Source organism: Schistocerca nitens, chromosome 2 (assembly GCF_023898315.1).
Source record: "Schistocerca nitens isolate TAMUIC-IGC-003100 chromosome 2, iqSchNite1.1, whole genome shotgun sequence".
Lineage (NCBI taxonomy): Eukaryota > Metazoa > Arthropoda > Insecta > Orthoptera > Acrididae > Schistocerca > Schistocerca nitens.
In genome coordinates, this window is record NC_064615.1 from 518,411,247 (window position 1) to 518,428,394 (window position 17,148).

Below are 17,148 nucleotides of genomic sequence, written 5' to 3' on the forward strand. Positions count from 1 at the left end.
AACGGATTTCAAATTGATTCTAGGTTTCCAGAAGGCTTTTGATATCGTACCTCACAAGTGGCTTGTAATCAAGTTGCGTACTTATGGATTATCGCCTCATTTAAGTGACTGGATTCGTGGTTTTGCCTCAGAGAGATCACAGTTCGTAGTGTTTGATGGAAAGTAATCGAGAAAAACAGTAGCAATTTCTGGCGTTCCCCAAGGTAGTGTTACATGCCCTCTGTTGTTCTTTATCTATATAAAGGATTTAGGAGACGATATGAGCAGCCGTCTTAAGTTATTTGCAGATGATACTGTCGTTTATTGTTTAGAAAAGTCAGCAGAAGATCAAAACAAATTGTAAAACGAAAAACGATTTAGAAAAGATATCTGTATCGTGCGAAAACTGGCAGTTGACGCTACACAATGAAAAGTGTAAGTCACAGTCATGAATGCTAAAATGAATCCGTTAAACTTCGGTTGCACTATAAACCAATCAAACCTAAAGGACGTAAATTCAACTAAATACCTAGAAATTACAATTACGAACAACTCAAATTGGAAAGAACACACAGAAAATGTTGTGGGGAAGGCGAAACGAAAAATGGGTTTTATTGGCAAAACACTTAGACGGTGCAACAGATCTACTGAAGTGACTGCCTACACTATGCTTCTCCGTCCTCTTTTGGAGTATTTCTGCACGGTGTGCGATCCTTACCAGATAAGATTAACGGAGTACATCGAGAAAGTTTAAAGAAGGGCTCACGTTTTATATTATCGAGAAATAGGTGAGGGATTGTCACGGACATGATACAGGATTTGGGGTGGATGTCATTAAAACAAAGACTTTCTCGTTGCTGGAGGATATTCTCACGAAATATCAATGACCAACTTTCTCTTCCGAATGCGAAAATATTTTGTTGACGCCAACCTACATGGGGAGAAACGATCATCATAATAAAATAAGAGGAATCACAGTTCGCAAGGAAAGATATAAGTGTTCGTTTTTTGCGCGCTCTCTTCGAGAGTAGAATAGCAGAGAATTATTGTGAAGAATTCGATGCACCCGCCATGATTTTCAGAGTAGCGTGTAGATGTAGAAGTGTTGAATATTAATGCTTCTTGATGACTGCCTATCCGCTACCATAACACAACACATATTTGTGCGCTACCAAACAGGCAGCAACTGCCAGATTCAAATCGGTACACAGAAGCATCAGGGAAACACCACAGGCCTACAATTACGTCACGCTAACATAATGTACTGTTACACATTCGTTAACACACTCTAACACTCACTCAACTGACGTCACACAAATTAGATTGCAGCATAAATATTAGATCTTATAAGAGAGAAGGTTCGATTTTAAATGTTCTATTTTCCCTTACAGAATACAAGCGCAGCTGGCATCAACTTTCTGTTCATTATCACTCCCACATAAAACTAAGATTATTCAATGATGCATTAAGTGGATCATGACTAGTGCCTTTCCTCACCTCTTCACCAATGGGTTATTGCTACATATCTGATTGTCTCTGCGAGTGTAGGTCATTAAAGTCTCCACTTCTTCCCTTTAGAAATATCTATCATAAACACACATGACTGGCACTTCTCCAATTTCCACATATATTACGTATTACATATCGGTTTCTTATGAAAAAAGGAAGAATTGCACTTACTTCAGTTTTCCTGAAATCAACTCTGGGCAATATTATATAGCGCAAAGGCTCTTCTTCTACTCTCAGTTAACAACGTGCATTATTATGTAACTACATACTTTTGGACTAAACATGTTGGTGTAAGAAAATGATTCTAAATCTAAATGCTATTTGTTTTCCAATCTTGTCAGATTTTTCTTGGAAGTGTTAATCTTATGTCTTGTAATCATGTTTTATGTTATCCATACAAGTACCACCGTGTCGTAATGAAACAGGTTCCACTCAAAAATTACGTATACAGACAATTTCTGTAATGAGAGGTAAAAACTTTTTACAGTTTTTCATAACGAGGAAAGCTTGGTGAGAGCAAACACTTAGCACACACTTCTGGAGACAGCTGCAGCAGGTGTGATGACAACAATATGATAAACGAGTTACTGTAGAAATCTGTTTGATACGAAAGTATTAACCACTGTCTTGAGTGAGAGGAAATAAATTACACAATCGACCAAATGCACTTCACACACAATAATGAGCATTACAAATCAGTCGATACATCAGGATGCGTCTTATAAAGATAATATGTTGAGGAGCAATTTCCATCTGTTCCATCCTGTTATTTTCCGCCGGCCGCGGTGGTCTAGCGGTTCTAGGCGCTCAGTCCGGGACCGCGTGACTGCTACGGTCGCAGGTTCGAATCCTGCCTCGGGCATGGATGTGTGTGATGTCCTTAGGTTAGTTAGGTTTAAGTAGTTCTAAGTTCTAGGGGACTGATGACCACAGATGTTAAGTCCCATAGTACTCAGAGCCATTTGAACCATTTTTTTTGTTATTTTCCGACTTTACAACAACAAATTTATCAAACGAACCTTTTTATTACTGTCATATAGTACGTTACGCAAGTATAAGTCAAATCAGAGAAATCTGATTAAAAATTAATAAATGTTTTTGTTCTTTTGAATAAGGGTAACAAAAATAATCTCAGGGAAAGCTGATACCAGACAGAGATTCATTGGAAGAATCCTCAGGAATTGTAGTCAGCAAAGGAGGTAGCTTATAAAATCCCAATCATCAAGCCATCTCATGTGAGAGCTGTAATCCATCCGAATCAGCAATCCCTGCTCCAGGTCTGAGAACCAGCAAAGACTATCAAGCGTACGAACCCCACCATACTCGCGCATGCGCGTTCGGCATTAAGTTTACCTCTCGCCTCTTCACGTGGTCCTTGTCGTTCATTCAGCCAGTGAAGGAACCACGAAGTCTCTGGTGCACTCGCCACTTGTCAATAAATGCCGACGCACGGCTCAGTCAGTATTAAACGGTTGGTTGTGACCCGCCACGACTTCATCTCTTATATAAACCTCGAAATCGCAGAGTATTATTAGTCGACCACAAAATAATTGCACCTGGGAGTCAAGGCGCTTCGGTCGGCTTATCATGAGTATTTATCACGATAGTTCACTAGAGCACGCCTAACCATTAGACAGAACACAGTGTGATTTAGCTGCCAGTACCTATGGGTTTTGCGGAACCCTGAACACCTTCGAAGTGCAAATTTTCATATCCCAGTACAAAATTTAACTACTTTTAAGTTTCCGACAAAACTGTCTTGTTTATTTTTTCTGTGGAAGTAACTGCGGGTAACGAGTGAGAGAATATGAAAATCTCTCCAGTGATTTTTGAAGGCACTGCAGGTTGCATGAAAACCATAGGTAGGGGCATCTGAATCAACGTGTATGCACAACGGTCTTGAAATCATTGACAGTGTGATGCGTTTTCATTCGTCACTACTATACTTGTTTACTGTACCTGCCGTTTCGCATAATGGGCACAGGAGGCCAAGTGCAATAATATCGTGGTCAGTTATTAGTTACACTCTATGCCCTCAGTTATTTTTGTTACTTGTATTCCAGTCTCAGTATTTCCCTGCAATACAGCTCTCTCTAGTACCATGTTACTTATTCCTTGATGTCTTAACACATGTGCTATATCGTAAATACAAACCTGGAAATGTGAACTGACAACCTAAATGTGCTGCTGAGCTCAAAGCCACATCACGTACATCAAATTGAAAAGAATCCTGTGTGAGCGAAAACCGATCTTATTCGTAAGCAAATAAATAAGCAAACCAATAATTTCACGGTCAGTAGACTTGGTCAGTGCGAGCCGTTCAAAAATGAAAAAAAAATAGCTGCGTAAAAAAATATAACCTGAAACACATGAAATTTCTACACTGACATATGGCCCTGGTAAAACAAAAAAGGAAACGGGACAATCACGTATTACGAATGTCACCTGCAAAATGAAGTACTGGCAGAAATAACAACACGGCAAGACTCTGCAGCAACTAAAGCAATACTGCTAAAAACTAACTAATGTTGGTCTAGAGAAAGTGGCTTCTTAATCTTGACACAGAATGCGAATTAAACACACAACTCAACCTTTAAGTACTGAAATTTCAGTTAGGAAGGAACTTATCAAAGAAAAACCATTATAGACACTAATGTAAAAATTCATTTTATCTAATAACTTCCAGGCTAAAGTAAATTAACTTAGAGCGCCAATCAATAGAATAATTATCAAAAACTCGAATGTGACGAGAGTGAAGTGGACCAACAATAGAAGTCTACACAGGCCGCGATTTACTTCCATACAGCGTACTTTCAGAAATTTCCTCCTGAAATTAAGGTCTATTAGTTGACTTCGTTTCACTTGGAACATATATTACATTAATACTTGTTCAATACATCATGAACATGACATTTCGTAATGGTATGGAATGTGTCAGATTAAAATAAGGTTTCTTTACATGATATATTATTATTATTTACAATTACTTCTTCATATCTAAAAACTCATCTATTGACAAGGTCATGAGAAATTATTTAATTTGTTTTTAAATGCTGGTTAGTTACCTATCAGACTCTTAATGCCACTTGAAAATTGACCAAAGACTTTTGTGGCAGCATAATTCACCCTTTCTGTGCCAAAGTCAGATTTAACCCACAATAGTGAATATCATCCGTTGTTCTCGTTTTATAGCTATATATTTTGCTATTATTTTTGAATCAACATGGGTTATTAATAACAAATTTCATGACTGAATATATGTATTGTGGAGGTACTGAGAATACCTTGAGTTCCTTAAATAAATGTCAGCAAGGTGACCTTGGGTGAGTTCCAGCTATTATTCTAATTATACATTGATTCTAATACATACTTTTGTGCAATGAATACTACTTCTCTTAATGATGAATTATTACAAAATACGACGCCTAATGCAAGTATTGAATGACAATATGCATAGTAGGCTAGTGTTATCACCAAGCTTTGCAGTAACTCTAAGAGCATAATTAGCTGCACTTAAACGTTTCAGCAGATCATAAATGTATTTCTTCTAATTCAATTTCTCATCAGTGCACATATCCAGAAATTTCAAATATTCTGCCTTAGCAACAGACCTCTATTAAAAGTCTATATTTGTCAATGGCGTTATGCCATTTGCTATACAGAACTGCATATACTCTGTTTTCTCAAAATTTAGTGAGAGTACATTTGCATAGGACCACTTAATAATTTTCTGAAATACATTATTTACCATTTCCTCAGCTAATTTATTTTATGGACGTGATTACTATACTTGCATCATCAACAAAATAAACTAGCTTTGTGTCTTCGTGAATACAGAGTGGCAAGTCATTAATATGTATTCAGAGTAATAAGGAAACCATGACTGGACCCTGTTGGACTCTGTTCTTCATGTCTTCCCAGTTAGAGCACTCGGCTGACTTTTGCCTACTATCTGTACTGTTGATTTCAACCCTCTGCATTCATCCAGTTAAATATGAATTAAGCAATTTGTGCACTGCCCACTCGTACCACAATACTTGTGATGTACACAGTCAAAAGCATTTGACAGATCACAAAAATCCCAGTGGGGATGTTTGGTTATTCAGATCATTTAATATTTGATCAGTGTAAGCATATACAGCACTTCCTGTTGAAAAGCCTTTTTGAAAACCAAGTTGACATTTTGTTAGTACTTCATTTTTACAAATATATGCAGCTACTCTTGAATACATTAAGTTTTCAAGAATTTTGGAGTTCTCAAAAGTGAGATTGGATAGTGGTTCTTAGCATCAGACCTATCCTCCTTTTTATGCAATGCTTTATCAATAGCATATTTCAGTCTATCCAGAAAAATGTCCAGTTTCACTGAGCTACTTCATATGTGGCTGAGCATCCCACATATCTCTTGGCAACAAACTTTTAGTACTATCTTGGAAATGCCATCAACTCCATGTGAGCTTTCACTTATGAGTGAGTTTATTCTGTTCCCAATTTCAATAGTACAGATGGGTTGATTTCAGTTTTATAAAATTGCATAAGTATTGCCTCTTCCTTATACAACTTTGCATTTTCTAATGAACAGCTAGATTCTATGTTTTCAGCAACACATAAAAATATTTTTTGAAAATATTTTCTATTTGTGACCTTTTATTAACAAACGTTTCATTGATAAAAATATAGGCTTCCCGTGCTCTCAGTTGCCCTGTTTCACTTTTAACAATATTCCATTGTTTTCATTTTATTATCAGTAGTTCTAATCTCTGACATAATGCACATACTTCTGGACTTTTTAATAACTTTTCTTAGTACAGTGCAACAGTTTTTATAACTTTTGACTGTTTGTGAATCTTTACTCTTCCTACCTATAACATACATTTCCCTCTTCTGTTTACAAAATATTTTTACCCTTTAGTAAGCCAAGGTTTTTTTAGGCGGTTTCTTACAACTATATATCACTATTTTCTTAGTCAAGTCGTCGGTGAACCTAAACAGTTTCGGCGCGTTCCAACTTTAGTGACACTAGTTGCATGAGGTTTGAGGTTATGTGTATTCGTAGAGCGTAGACAAACTGAAACTGAAGTGGGGAACGGAGAATAACGTTCACTTTTTGGATATCTGTGCTTTGCATAGGTGTTTGTGGGATTTCAGTGATGCTGATTAGAAAAATAAGCAACATATTGCTCCTGAGACCGTCATGTGCGATCAGAACATAGTTAGTTTAGTTTAAGCTCAATGCTTCTATATGTCGCTCTACACGAAACTTTTGAATTTCTAAATTTTTCACACTATGATAAATTTTAACATACACGTACGCCAACTCCTCCTCTCTCGGTAGTGTCTTTACTTACATGTGCTGATAGCTTATATCCACCTACATTTATATCTTCAGTATCTGTGACTATATGATATTCAGACAGGTGTAGTACAGGCATAGTACATGTATTCCACCCTCAGTTTCCAAGCCTATGAAACAAACAAGAAGCTCATCTTTTTTGTTTTTTAATACCCTGATATTCCGATGCAATATACTAGCTTTATTTTTTATTTTACTTTTATGAGAACCTTGCGATATTTTAACATCTCTAGTACCTGCCTGTCTGAGCTAAGCTTAACTTCATTAGATGTTTAATCACTGGACACTGATCTTAGCCTAAAAAAGAGGTACTCCCATGAGTTTCAGTGCCCCCCTCCCTTAAAGATTTTGGCACCATCCTGGCCAATTTACCTTTCCCTTCCTATTGAGATGTGGGCCATTCCTGGTGAAGTCACACCTTTCAATGGCGTCAATAGGAACCCAACTCATCCCTGACAAAGTAGGCACCAGAAGCAGCTGGTCTAACTCCATACCGACCCTCCTGACAGAGTTGTTCAGTTGGGACCGATCATACTGCATGAAAGCAGAAACCAACTCAACATTTTTATGGCTCATTGCAGATCCTATTTTGGCCATATCACACTCAATATTGTAGTACTGATCTCTGTTAACACTGTTTCCTGCTCCACCCACTATCACAACACACTCCTGCTTTGTGAAACCCTTGCACAGTGATCCTGCATCCATTGTCATCACTTAACTAAGACTTGCACAGGGCTTAAACAAACTTGTGACCTGGCATCCGTCATCTAATTTTTCCTGCACAATCTGGCCCACATCTCTTCCACAGTTACTAACTAACAATAGAACTATCATCCTACTTTCCACTCTTTCTGAAACTCTTAGTTTCCTGGTGAATTTTGTTGAATATTGCACTTACATCTATTGAGTCTCTTCCTTAGTTAACTGACATAGCAAGGCAAATCTGTTGTTTCTACCAATGATGAAACTGTCAGATACTGTACTCTTTCTGCGGCCCCTGTTTCTTGCATGGAATGCCCTGTCTGCCTGTGCCAATCAGCTTTCTATGTCTAACCTCCTCCAACCAACGCAGCAGAATTCCTTAACTTCGTCGACTTTGTTGTTACCGAACTTGATATTGAGAGTATGGCTCATAACATTTGTGCTACTCCTCATTATTTTCGTCTTTCTTCGGCTTACTTTCAATCCATTTTCTGCACTCATTAGACTGTACACTCCATTCCTGCAATTACTCACCTTCACTGAGGTGAATTTTGTCATTGACATCCATTCAACCCGAATTTTAATCTCAATCTACGACTCTTCTTTAATATCCGTCATTGCTATTTAAATATACAGATCGAACAGACTCAACTGTTATAGTGTATTTTCCCCGTCTTTCCCAATAGCTTACTCCTTTTTTTCTTAGAAATTCAAATGTCTTGAGCCATTTTATATTGTCTGTTCCTAGGTCAACGAACCCTATGACGCCGCCTCTTCTATTCCAAATGCATTGTTCTAACTGCGTCTCTTCTTTACCCTTCCGAAACACAAGATATCTAACGACTCTCAATTTTCTATTCCTTTATTCCGTATATTATTCACCTATCTGACCTTGCTATCTTCGGGAGGGTGTGGATGACATATTTAAGAAAGTCTGATGGCATGTTTCTACACTCACAGATTCCGTTGCTTGGCTGCCACTGTCTCCAGTATTTTAAAAATTCTGAGGGCATGTCATCCTTCCCTTGTGTCTTATTTAACCGCACGTCTTGCAAACCTCTGTTAAACTCCGATTCTAGTACTGGATTCCCAATCTGTTCCATATCGACTCCCATTTCTCCTTGAAGCCATCATCAGGTAAGTCTTCCACTTCGCAGAAGCCTTCAGTATATTCTTCCCACCTATCCGCCCTCTTCTCTGCGTTTACAGTAGAAATACCACTGCACTTTTAATGTTGACTTTCCTATATGACGAATTTGTCTTATCAGTAGGCATTTCTTTTTTCATGTGGTTCATTAATTTGCCTTAGGTTCCTTGAACTGCCTTTCTTAGAGTGTACTTCAGACTATTTGTCAGCAGTTCGTTAATAGAATATGATTTCAAATGTCCTTCACAACGAACCCTTATTTCTGACGCGAGTACAATCTTCGTCCCCACGCAGCTACAAGCATCTGTTTAAGGTAACCTCATAACCGACGTCAAGGCAACGGAACGGGTGGGAACATTATTATCAATCACAGGTGTGCCCAAAGGAGAACGAACGTCAACAAAACGTCGCTTCACGCAACCCAGAATTAAACGGCGAACGTTTGGTTATGAGATACCATAACTGACACAAGAAGTCGGAATAAAGTCCCAGAATTATGGAACTAGCAATGATAGTGAAGTTTATTTATGTCCTGAACAAAATTCGTATTGGATTGTTTTGACATAGGTTGTGTGGTAAATTTTACACATTGCTGATATATGATGCAATAGGAAAGTTTTGTCCAAACATGTCACAACATAAACATTTATTTACTAGAGAAAATATATACACCCAAATATATCAAGTAATATTTACAAGCGTCTTTATACTTCATCCGTTGTGTTTTGCTTCCTTTTAACTCCAAAATAATCTAATAAAACAACTACATCTATATCTACATCTACGTGATTACTCTGCTATTCAAAATAAAGTGCCTAGAAGAGGGTTCAATGAACCACCATCGAATTGACTACTGTTCCGCTGTCAAACGGCGCCCGGGAAATACGAGCACTTAAATTTTTCTGTGCGAACCCTGATTTCTCTTATTTTATCGTGATGATCAATTCTTCCTATGTAGGTGGATACCAACAGAATGTTTTCGCAATCAGAGGGGAAAACTGCTGATTGAAAGTTCATGAGAATATCCCGTCGCAGCGAAAAACGCGTTTGTTTTAATGATTGCCATTCCAATTCACGTATCATGTCTGTGGCACTATCTCCCCAACTTCGCGATAATACAAAACGAGCTGCCCTTCTTTGTCATCCGTCAGTCATATCTGATGTGGATCCCACACCGCACAGAAATACTCCAGAATAGGGCGAACAAGCGTGGCGTAAGCAGTCTCTTTACTAGACCTGTTGCACCTTCTAAGTGTTCTGCCAGTCAATCGCAGTCTTTCGTTTGCTCTACCCACCAAATTATCTATGTGATCGTTCCAATTGAAGGTGTTTGAATTGTAATCCCTAAGTATTTAGTAGAATTTACAGCCTTCAGATTTGTGTGACTTATCGTATAATCGAAAATTTCTTTTAGTACTTCACATTTTTGGTCAACTGACACTTTTCGCACCACACAGATATCTTATCGAAATCATATCGCAATTCATTTTGGTCATCTGATGACTTTACAAGACGGTAAATGATAGCATCATCTGCAAACAATCTAAGACGGCTACTGAGATCTTCACCTATGCCGTTAATATTGATCAGGAACAACAGGGAGCCTATAACACTTCCTTGGGGAACGCCGGATATTACTTCTGTTTTACCCGATGGCTTTCCGTCTACTGCTACGAACTGTGACCTTTCTGACAGGAAATCGCGAATCCAGTCGCACAACTGAGGCGATATTCCATAGGCACACAGTTTGGTTAGAAGAATCTTTTGAGGAACGGTGTCGAAAGCCTCCTGGAAATCTAAAAATATGGAATCAATTTGACATCCCCTGTCGATAGCACTCATTACTTCATGAGCATAAAGAGCTAGTTGCGTTTCGCAAGAACGATATTTTCTGAATCCGTGCTGACTATATGTCAATAAATCCTTTTCTTCGAGGTACTTCATAATGTTCGAATAAAGTATATGTTCCAAAGCCCTACTGCAAATCGACGTTAGTGATATGGCTCTGTAATTCAACGGATCACTCCTATTTCCCTTTTTGGGTATTGGTGTGATTTGAGCAATTTTCCAGTCTTTAGGTACGGATCTTTTTGTGAGATAGTGGTTGTGTATAACTGCTAAATATGGAGCTGTTGTATCTGCATACTCTGAGAGGAACCTAACTGGAATAGAATCTGGACCGGGAGCCTTGCTTTTGATAAGTGATTTAAGTTGTTTTGCGACACCAAGGATATCTATTTCTATGTTGTGATCCTACAATTTCCCCACGCGTATTTCATGACGAAGAAAACGGATGGCAGTACATCAGCACACCTGGTCATGGTAACAAGGTCGATTGCCGAAATATTGTGTAATTTGTACATTCATACCAGGCTGTTCACCCAAGATTTATTTCGTTATTTCCATGTTTCTCAGCTTCGCAGTTGTTCTTGATTGGAATTCAGGAATATTTACTTCGTCTTTTTTGGTGAAGGAGTTTCGGAAAACCGTGTTTAATAACTCCGCTTTAGTGGCACTGTCATCAGCGACTTCACCATTGTTACCGCGCAGTGAAGGTATTGATTGTGTCTTGCCACTGGTGCGCTTTATGTATGACCAGAATCTCTTTGTGTTTTGTGCCAGATTTCGAGACAGAGTTTCGTTGTGGAAATTATAGAAAGCATCTTGCATTAAAGTACTGGCTATAATAAGAACTTCTGCAAAACTTTGCCAGTATTGGGGATTTTACGTTCTTTTAAATTTGGCATGCTTTTATCGCTGCTTCAGCAACAGCGATTGGACCTGTTTTGTGTACCATTGTGGGTTAGTACCATCACTTCTTAATTTATGTGGTGTATATCTCTCAATTGCTGTCGATACTATCTCTTTGAATTCATTCCACAACTTCTCTGCGCTTGCATGATCATATCGGGAGTGCAGACTGCCTCTTAAAACGGTGTTAAGAGCATTTTTATCATCTTTTTTAAGTAGATATACATTGCGTTTCTTTTTAATAGTTGTAGGAGTTACGGTATTCAACCTAGTAGCAACTGCCTTGTGGTCGCTAATCCCTGTATTCGTCACGATACTCACTATTTGTCCAGGAGTATTTGTTGCTAAGAGATCAGGTATGCTTTCGCAACCATTTACGATTCGGGTGGGCTCATGAACTAATTGTTCAAAATAATTTTCTGAGGAAGCATTCAGTACAATTTAGGATGACGTAAAATGTCTGTCACCGGCTTTAAACGTATAATTTTTCCATCACATCGAGGGTAGATTAAAGTCACCACTGGCTATAATTGTGTGAGTGCGGTACCTATTTGAAATGAGACTCATGTTTTCTTTGAACTGTTCAGCAACTATATCTTCAGAGTCGGAGGCCGGTAGAACGATCCAATTAATAGTTTAGTCCGATTCTCAAGTATGACCTCTACCCATATTATTTCGCAGGAACTATTTACTCCAATTTCTAGCCTAAAAAACCGGCCAGTTCCTTCCACACATCCCCCGCTACCCATCTAGCCGCTTCCTGTGTGTAGTGGACTCCTGACCTATTAAGAGGAAACCCACCACTCGATGGCGCAAGTCAAGGAATCTGCAGCCTACACGGTCACAGAACCGCCTGAGCATCTGATTCAGACCCTCCACTCGGCTCTGCACCAAAGGACCACAGTCGGTTCTATCGACTATGCTGCAGATGGTGAATGCCTTAATCATGCAAGCAAGACTGGCAGTCTTTACCATTTCCGCTAGCCACCCTAAACCAGACAGAATCTCCTCCGATTCAAAGCAACATACGTCATTGGTGCCGACATGAGACACCACCTGCAGTTGGCTGCACCCTGTACTGTTCATGCATTTTCTCATCCAACCAGCTGAATTATTCAGTGTTGGAAAAAGGTGTTTTAATGAAAATTACAATTATTTCATATCTTTAAGTTCTTATTTAAGCAGTTTAGGGTATCTTGTCTAGCGTCTTTTGTCTAGGTATTGTAATGTTTTCACTTTCACGTATTTGGCCTCTTTTAAGGACTACACCCATAGGAAGAATACCCAAGTCCTCATGCAGTGTTTGAAAGGTGTCACCAAAACTAAGCAAAAATAAAATGACACTTTGCATAAGCGGTTGTGGATTTGAGGACTTAACTTGTATGTACAACAGCTGCACTTATTTCTTTTTATTTATTATTAAGCAACTTTTTCGTTCTATATGGGATCATCTTACGTTGTATGAAACTGCAGAGCAACATACAAACCACATCCTTGCAATATGACCACTTTATGGTATACAAAACTTGGCAAAAGTGACTTGTGGCGTTCAACATAGACAGATTTTTAAATAATAAATGTAAAAGAACAGCAGTTGTTGTACATCAATGGAATTCCTCAACTATGAGGTGCATTCAATAAGACATGATCTAGAGACTATATAATGATCGTAACGTCATTGCTCGGAAAGAAGTCCCAAACTCGCCTCTAGAGCAGTGATCACTATCCCCAGAAAGGTAAAATGAATTTTATCAGGAGTAAAAACAAAAGGGTTGGATTGCGTTTCAGTCACGGAACTAGATTATTTTCGAAATATCATTGACAGATTGACAGCACAACAGACTTGCAACTATGTAATGACTACTACGTTGCTGTGGAGTATTATTATACACTCCTGGAAATGGAAAAAAGAACACATTGACACCGGTGTGTCAGACCCACCATACTTGCTCCGGACACTGCGAGAGGGCTGTACAAGCAATGATCACACGCACGGCACAGCGGACACACCAGGAACCGCGGTGGTGGCCGTCGAATGGCGCTAGCTGCGCAGCATTTGTGCACCGCCGCCGTCAGTGTCAGCCAGTTTGCCGTGGCATACGGAGCTCCATCGCAGTCTTTAACACTGGTAGCATGCCGCGACAGCGTGGACGTGAACCGTATGTGCAGTTGACGGACTTTGAGCGAGGGCGTATAGTGGGCATGCGGGAGGCCGGGTGGACGTACCGCCGAATTGCTCAACACGTGGGGCGTGAGGTCTTCACAGTACATCGATGTTGTCGCCAGTGGTCGGGGGAAGGTGCACGTGCCCGTCGACCTGGGACCGGACCGCAGCGACGCACGGATGCACGCCAAGACCGTAGGATCCTACGCAGTGCCGTAGGGGACCGCACCGCCACTTCCCAGCAAATTAGGGACACTGTTGCTCCTGGGGTATCGGCGAGGACCATTCGCAACCGTCTCCACGAAGCTGGGCTACGGTCCCGCACACCGTTAGGCCGTCTTCCGCTCACGCCCCAACATCGTGCAGCCCGCCTCCAGTGGTGTCGCGACAGGCGTGAATGGAGGGACGAATGGAGACGTGTCGTCTTCAGCGATGAGAGTCGCTTCTGCCTTGGTGCCAATGATGGTCGTATGCGTGTTTGGCGCCGTGCAGGTGAGCGCCACAATCAGGACTGCATACGACCGAGGCACACAGGGCCAACACCCGGCATCATGGTGTGGGGAGCGATCTCCTACACTGGCCGTACACCACTGGTGATCGTCGAGGGGACACTGAATAGTGCACGGTACATCCAAACCGTCATCGAACCCATCGTTCTACCATTCCTAGACCGGCAAGGGAACTTGCTGTTCCAACAGGACAATGCACGTCCGCATGTATCCCGTGCCACCCAACGTGCTCTAGAAGGTGTAAGTCAACTACCCTGGCCAGCAAGATCTCCGGATCTGTCCCCCATTGAGCATGTTTGGGACTGGATGAAGCGTCGTCTCACGCGGTCTGCACGTCCAGCACGAACGCTGGTCCAACTGAGGCGCCAGGTGGAAATGGCATGGCAAGCCGTTCCACAGGACTACATCCAGCATCTCTACGATCGTCTCCATGGGAGAATAGCAGCCTGCATTGCTGCGAAAGGTGGATATACACTGTACTAGTGCCGACATTGTGCATGCTCTGTTGCCTGTGTCTATGTGCCTGTGGTTCTGTCAGTGTGATCATGTGATGTATCTGACCCCAGGAATGTGTCAATAAAGTTTCCCCTTCCTGGGACAATGAATTCACGGTGTTCTTATTTCAATTTCCAGGAGTGTAGTTATTGTAGGGGGAGCACTGTTACTCGTGTCCGCAGATAGTACCTCTCTACTACCTTGAACGTGCTCCCCACGCGGTGCTAAGCGAGCAACAACTATCAAGATGAGGCCGAACTGTCTTAAGGAAAGGCACCCGAAGAGGTCCTTCTCAGGACTCTCATGTTCGTAACACTGAACCTTCAATATCAGTTTATCAATGAACATAGCAGGCATAAGTCACGAAGAAGACGATGTACAACTTAGCAGCATAGGAAAGATTCCAAGCTTTACACTTGTAATTCCTAAAAATTAACCTAAATATGGCATGGCAACTCACGTTAGAAGAAACATTAGTATTTATGAAGTCTTGCCATCTTCAGATGACAACGTTTTCACTGCTGCAGTTAGGGTGGGGAACTTGACGACAGTCAGCCTGCCAAACCACCAGGATACAACAGGCCTTCTCCACCTTTCCCTCACCACAACACCCATTATCATCGCTGGACACTTCAACAACCACCATATTCTATAGCGATATCAATAACGTAATAAAAATAGACAAAACTTGTCAGCTGGATCGAAACAGAAAAACTCAAACTTACATACGATGCAGAAGCTAGGGAAACTGTTCTATGCTTCATCGTGCTGTCTCCAATCGTTCCCAGATTCAGTCGTACAATAACACAGGATTTTTCATATTCATTAACCACTCCTACCCAAAACCAAGATAAAACATTAAAAAAGACAGCTGATCCGAATTTTCCAAGCAAACACATCTCAACATAAGATGGATTAACAGCTTCAAAAGATTCATTTGTTCATCGAAAAGTGCAGCAAAACGATGTATACTAAGACGTTATCGCAAAGAATACTTTCCTCGCTCGAATGAAGACAAAGTCTTCTCAAGGAATTCGAAGACAGTGGTGATCCTGCTACTGCCTCCGACCTTCTACGTTCACTAAATGAGAGCAGACAAAACAGATGCAAAGAACAGTTGGATCACACTAACTCCAGCAGAAATGCCTGGTCCTTAATCAGGTAGCTGGATACAGCAGACATCACCAACCGCAAAAATGCAACATAAATTTAGATGATACGGACAGTTACATGATCTCCAAGAGATAACATATCAAAGTTAGACATCTCCCAAAAGTAAAGATATGATCGCTTTCACACAAATTTGAGTTTCCCGCACCATTTCACCTGGAAGAGACCACAGATGCTATAAACAATATGAAACATAAGAAGATGGGGGTTTCTGTTGTACTGTGGTCCTGCTATTGTCAAATGTCTGAAGATTTCCTTTTCAAATATCTAAGAATCAGGTAATTTGGCAACTCTATTCAAGGAAATTAAGATAATTTCTCAGCTAAAGCCTAAGAAACATCCACCCAGAGTTGGAAACCAACACCCCATTGCTCTCCTCCTAGTCACACTGGAGCTCCGGCAGAGGCACATTCATAAAACTATCTGCTCACCCATCAACAAACACGTTCCGATAGAGCAAACTGGGTTTAGATAAGGAAGCGAGTGTGAGGAATAGATATTTGCTAACAATGTGTTGTTAATATGGGAAACAACTTTAAGAAGCAGAAGGTAAACATTGAGAGTCTTCTTAGATAGCCGGCCGCGGTGGTCTCGCGGTTCTAGGCGCGCAGTCCGGAACCGTGCGACTGCTACGGTCGCAGGTTCGAATCCTGCCTCGGGCATGGATGTGTGTGATGTCCTTAGGTTAGTTAGGTTTAAGTAGTTCTAAGTTCTAGGGGACTGATGACCACAGCAGTTGAGTCCCGTAGTGCTCAGAGCCATTTGAACCATTTTCTTCTTAGATAAAACTATCTGGCTTGACAAACTACTGCTCCGATCCATGAGTCTTTCCTTTTCAGAAACCAACCGCTCTAATTGGCAACATGCTGAACAATAGACACTTCCAGGTCTTCTCAGAGAACTCAAAAAGCATTCACAAAATAAATGATGGTCTCCCACAAGATTCTGTTTTGCCCCACTCCTTTTTTATTTTTATGCGTACAGTCGTCCAGAAACAAAGTCCTGGAAAGTTATTGATGCTGATGACATTGCCCTGAGCGCTTAGGGACAGAGCCTTAGGGAACCTGTAGCAACACTAACGTCGGACCTGAAGATGTTGGATGATTACTTCAAATTCTCTCCGATCAAATCCTCAAAATACAGTTGAGTCAACTTTCCACCTACAGAATAAACGAACAAACTACAAACTTAACACCACATTTAAAGATCAGACCCTCCAATATTTTAACACCCCAAAATACCTAGGTGTGATCCTAGGCAGGTCTTTGACACAAAAATCCATCTCCGTAATGTGGCAGCTAAAATCAAAACTCGGAACAGTATACCCCAGAAGTTAACAGGAACCGCCTGGGGCGGCACTGCACCT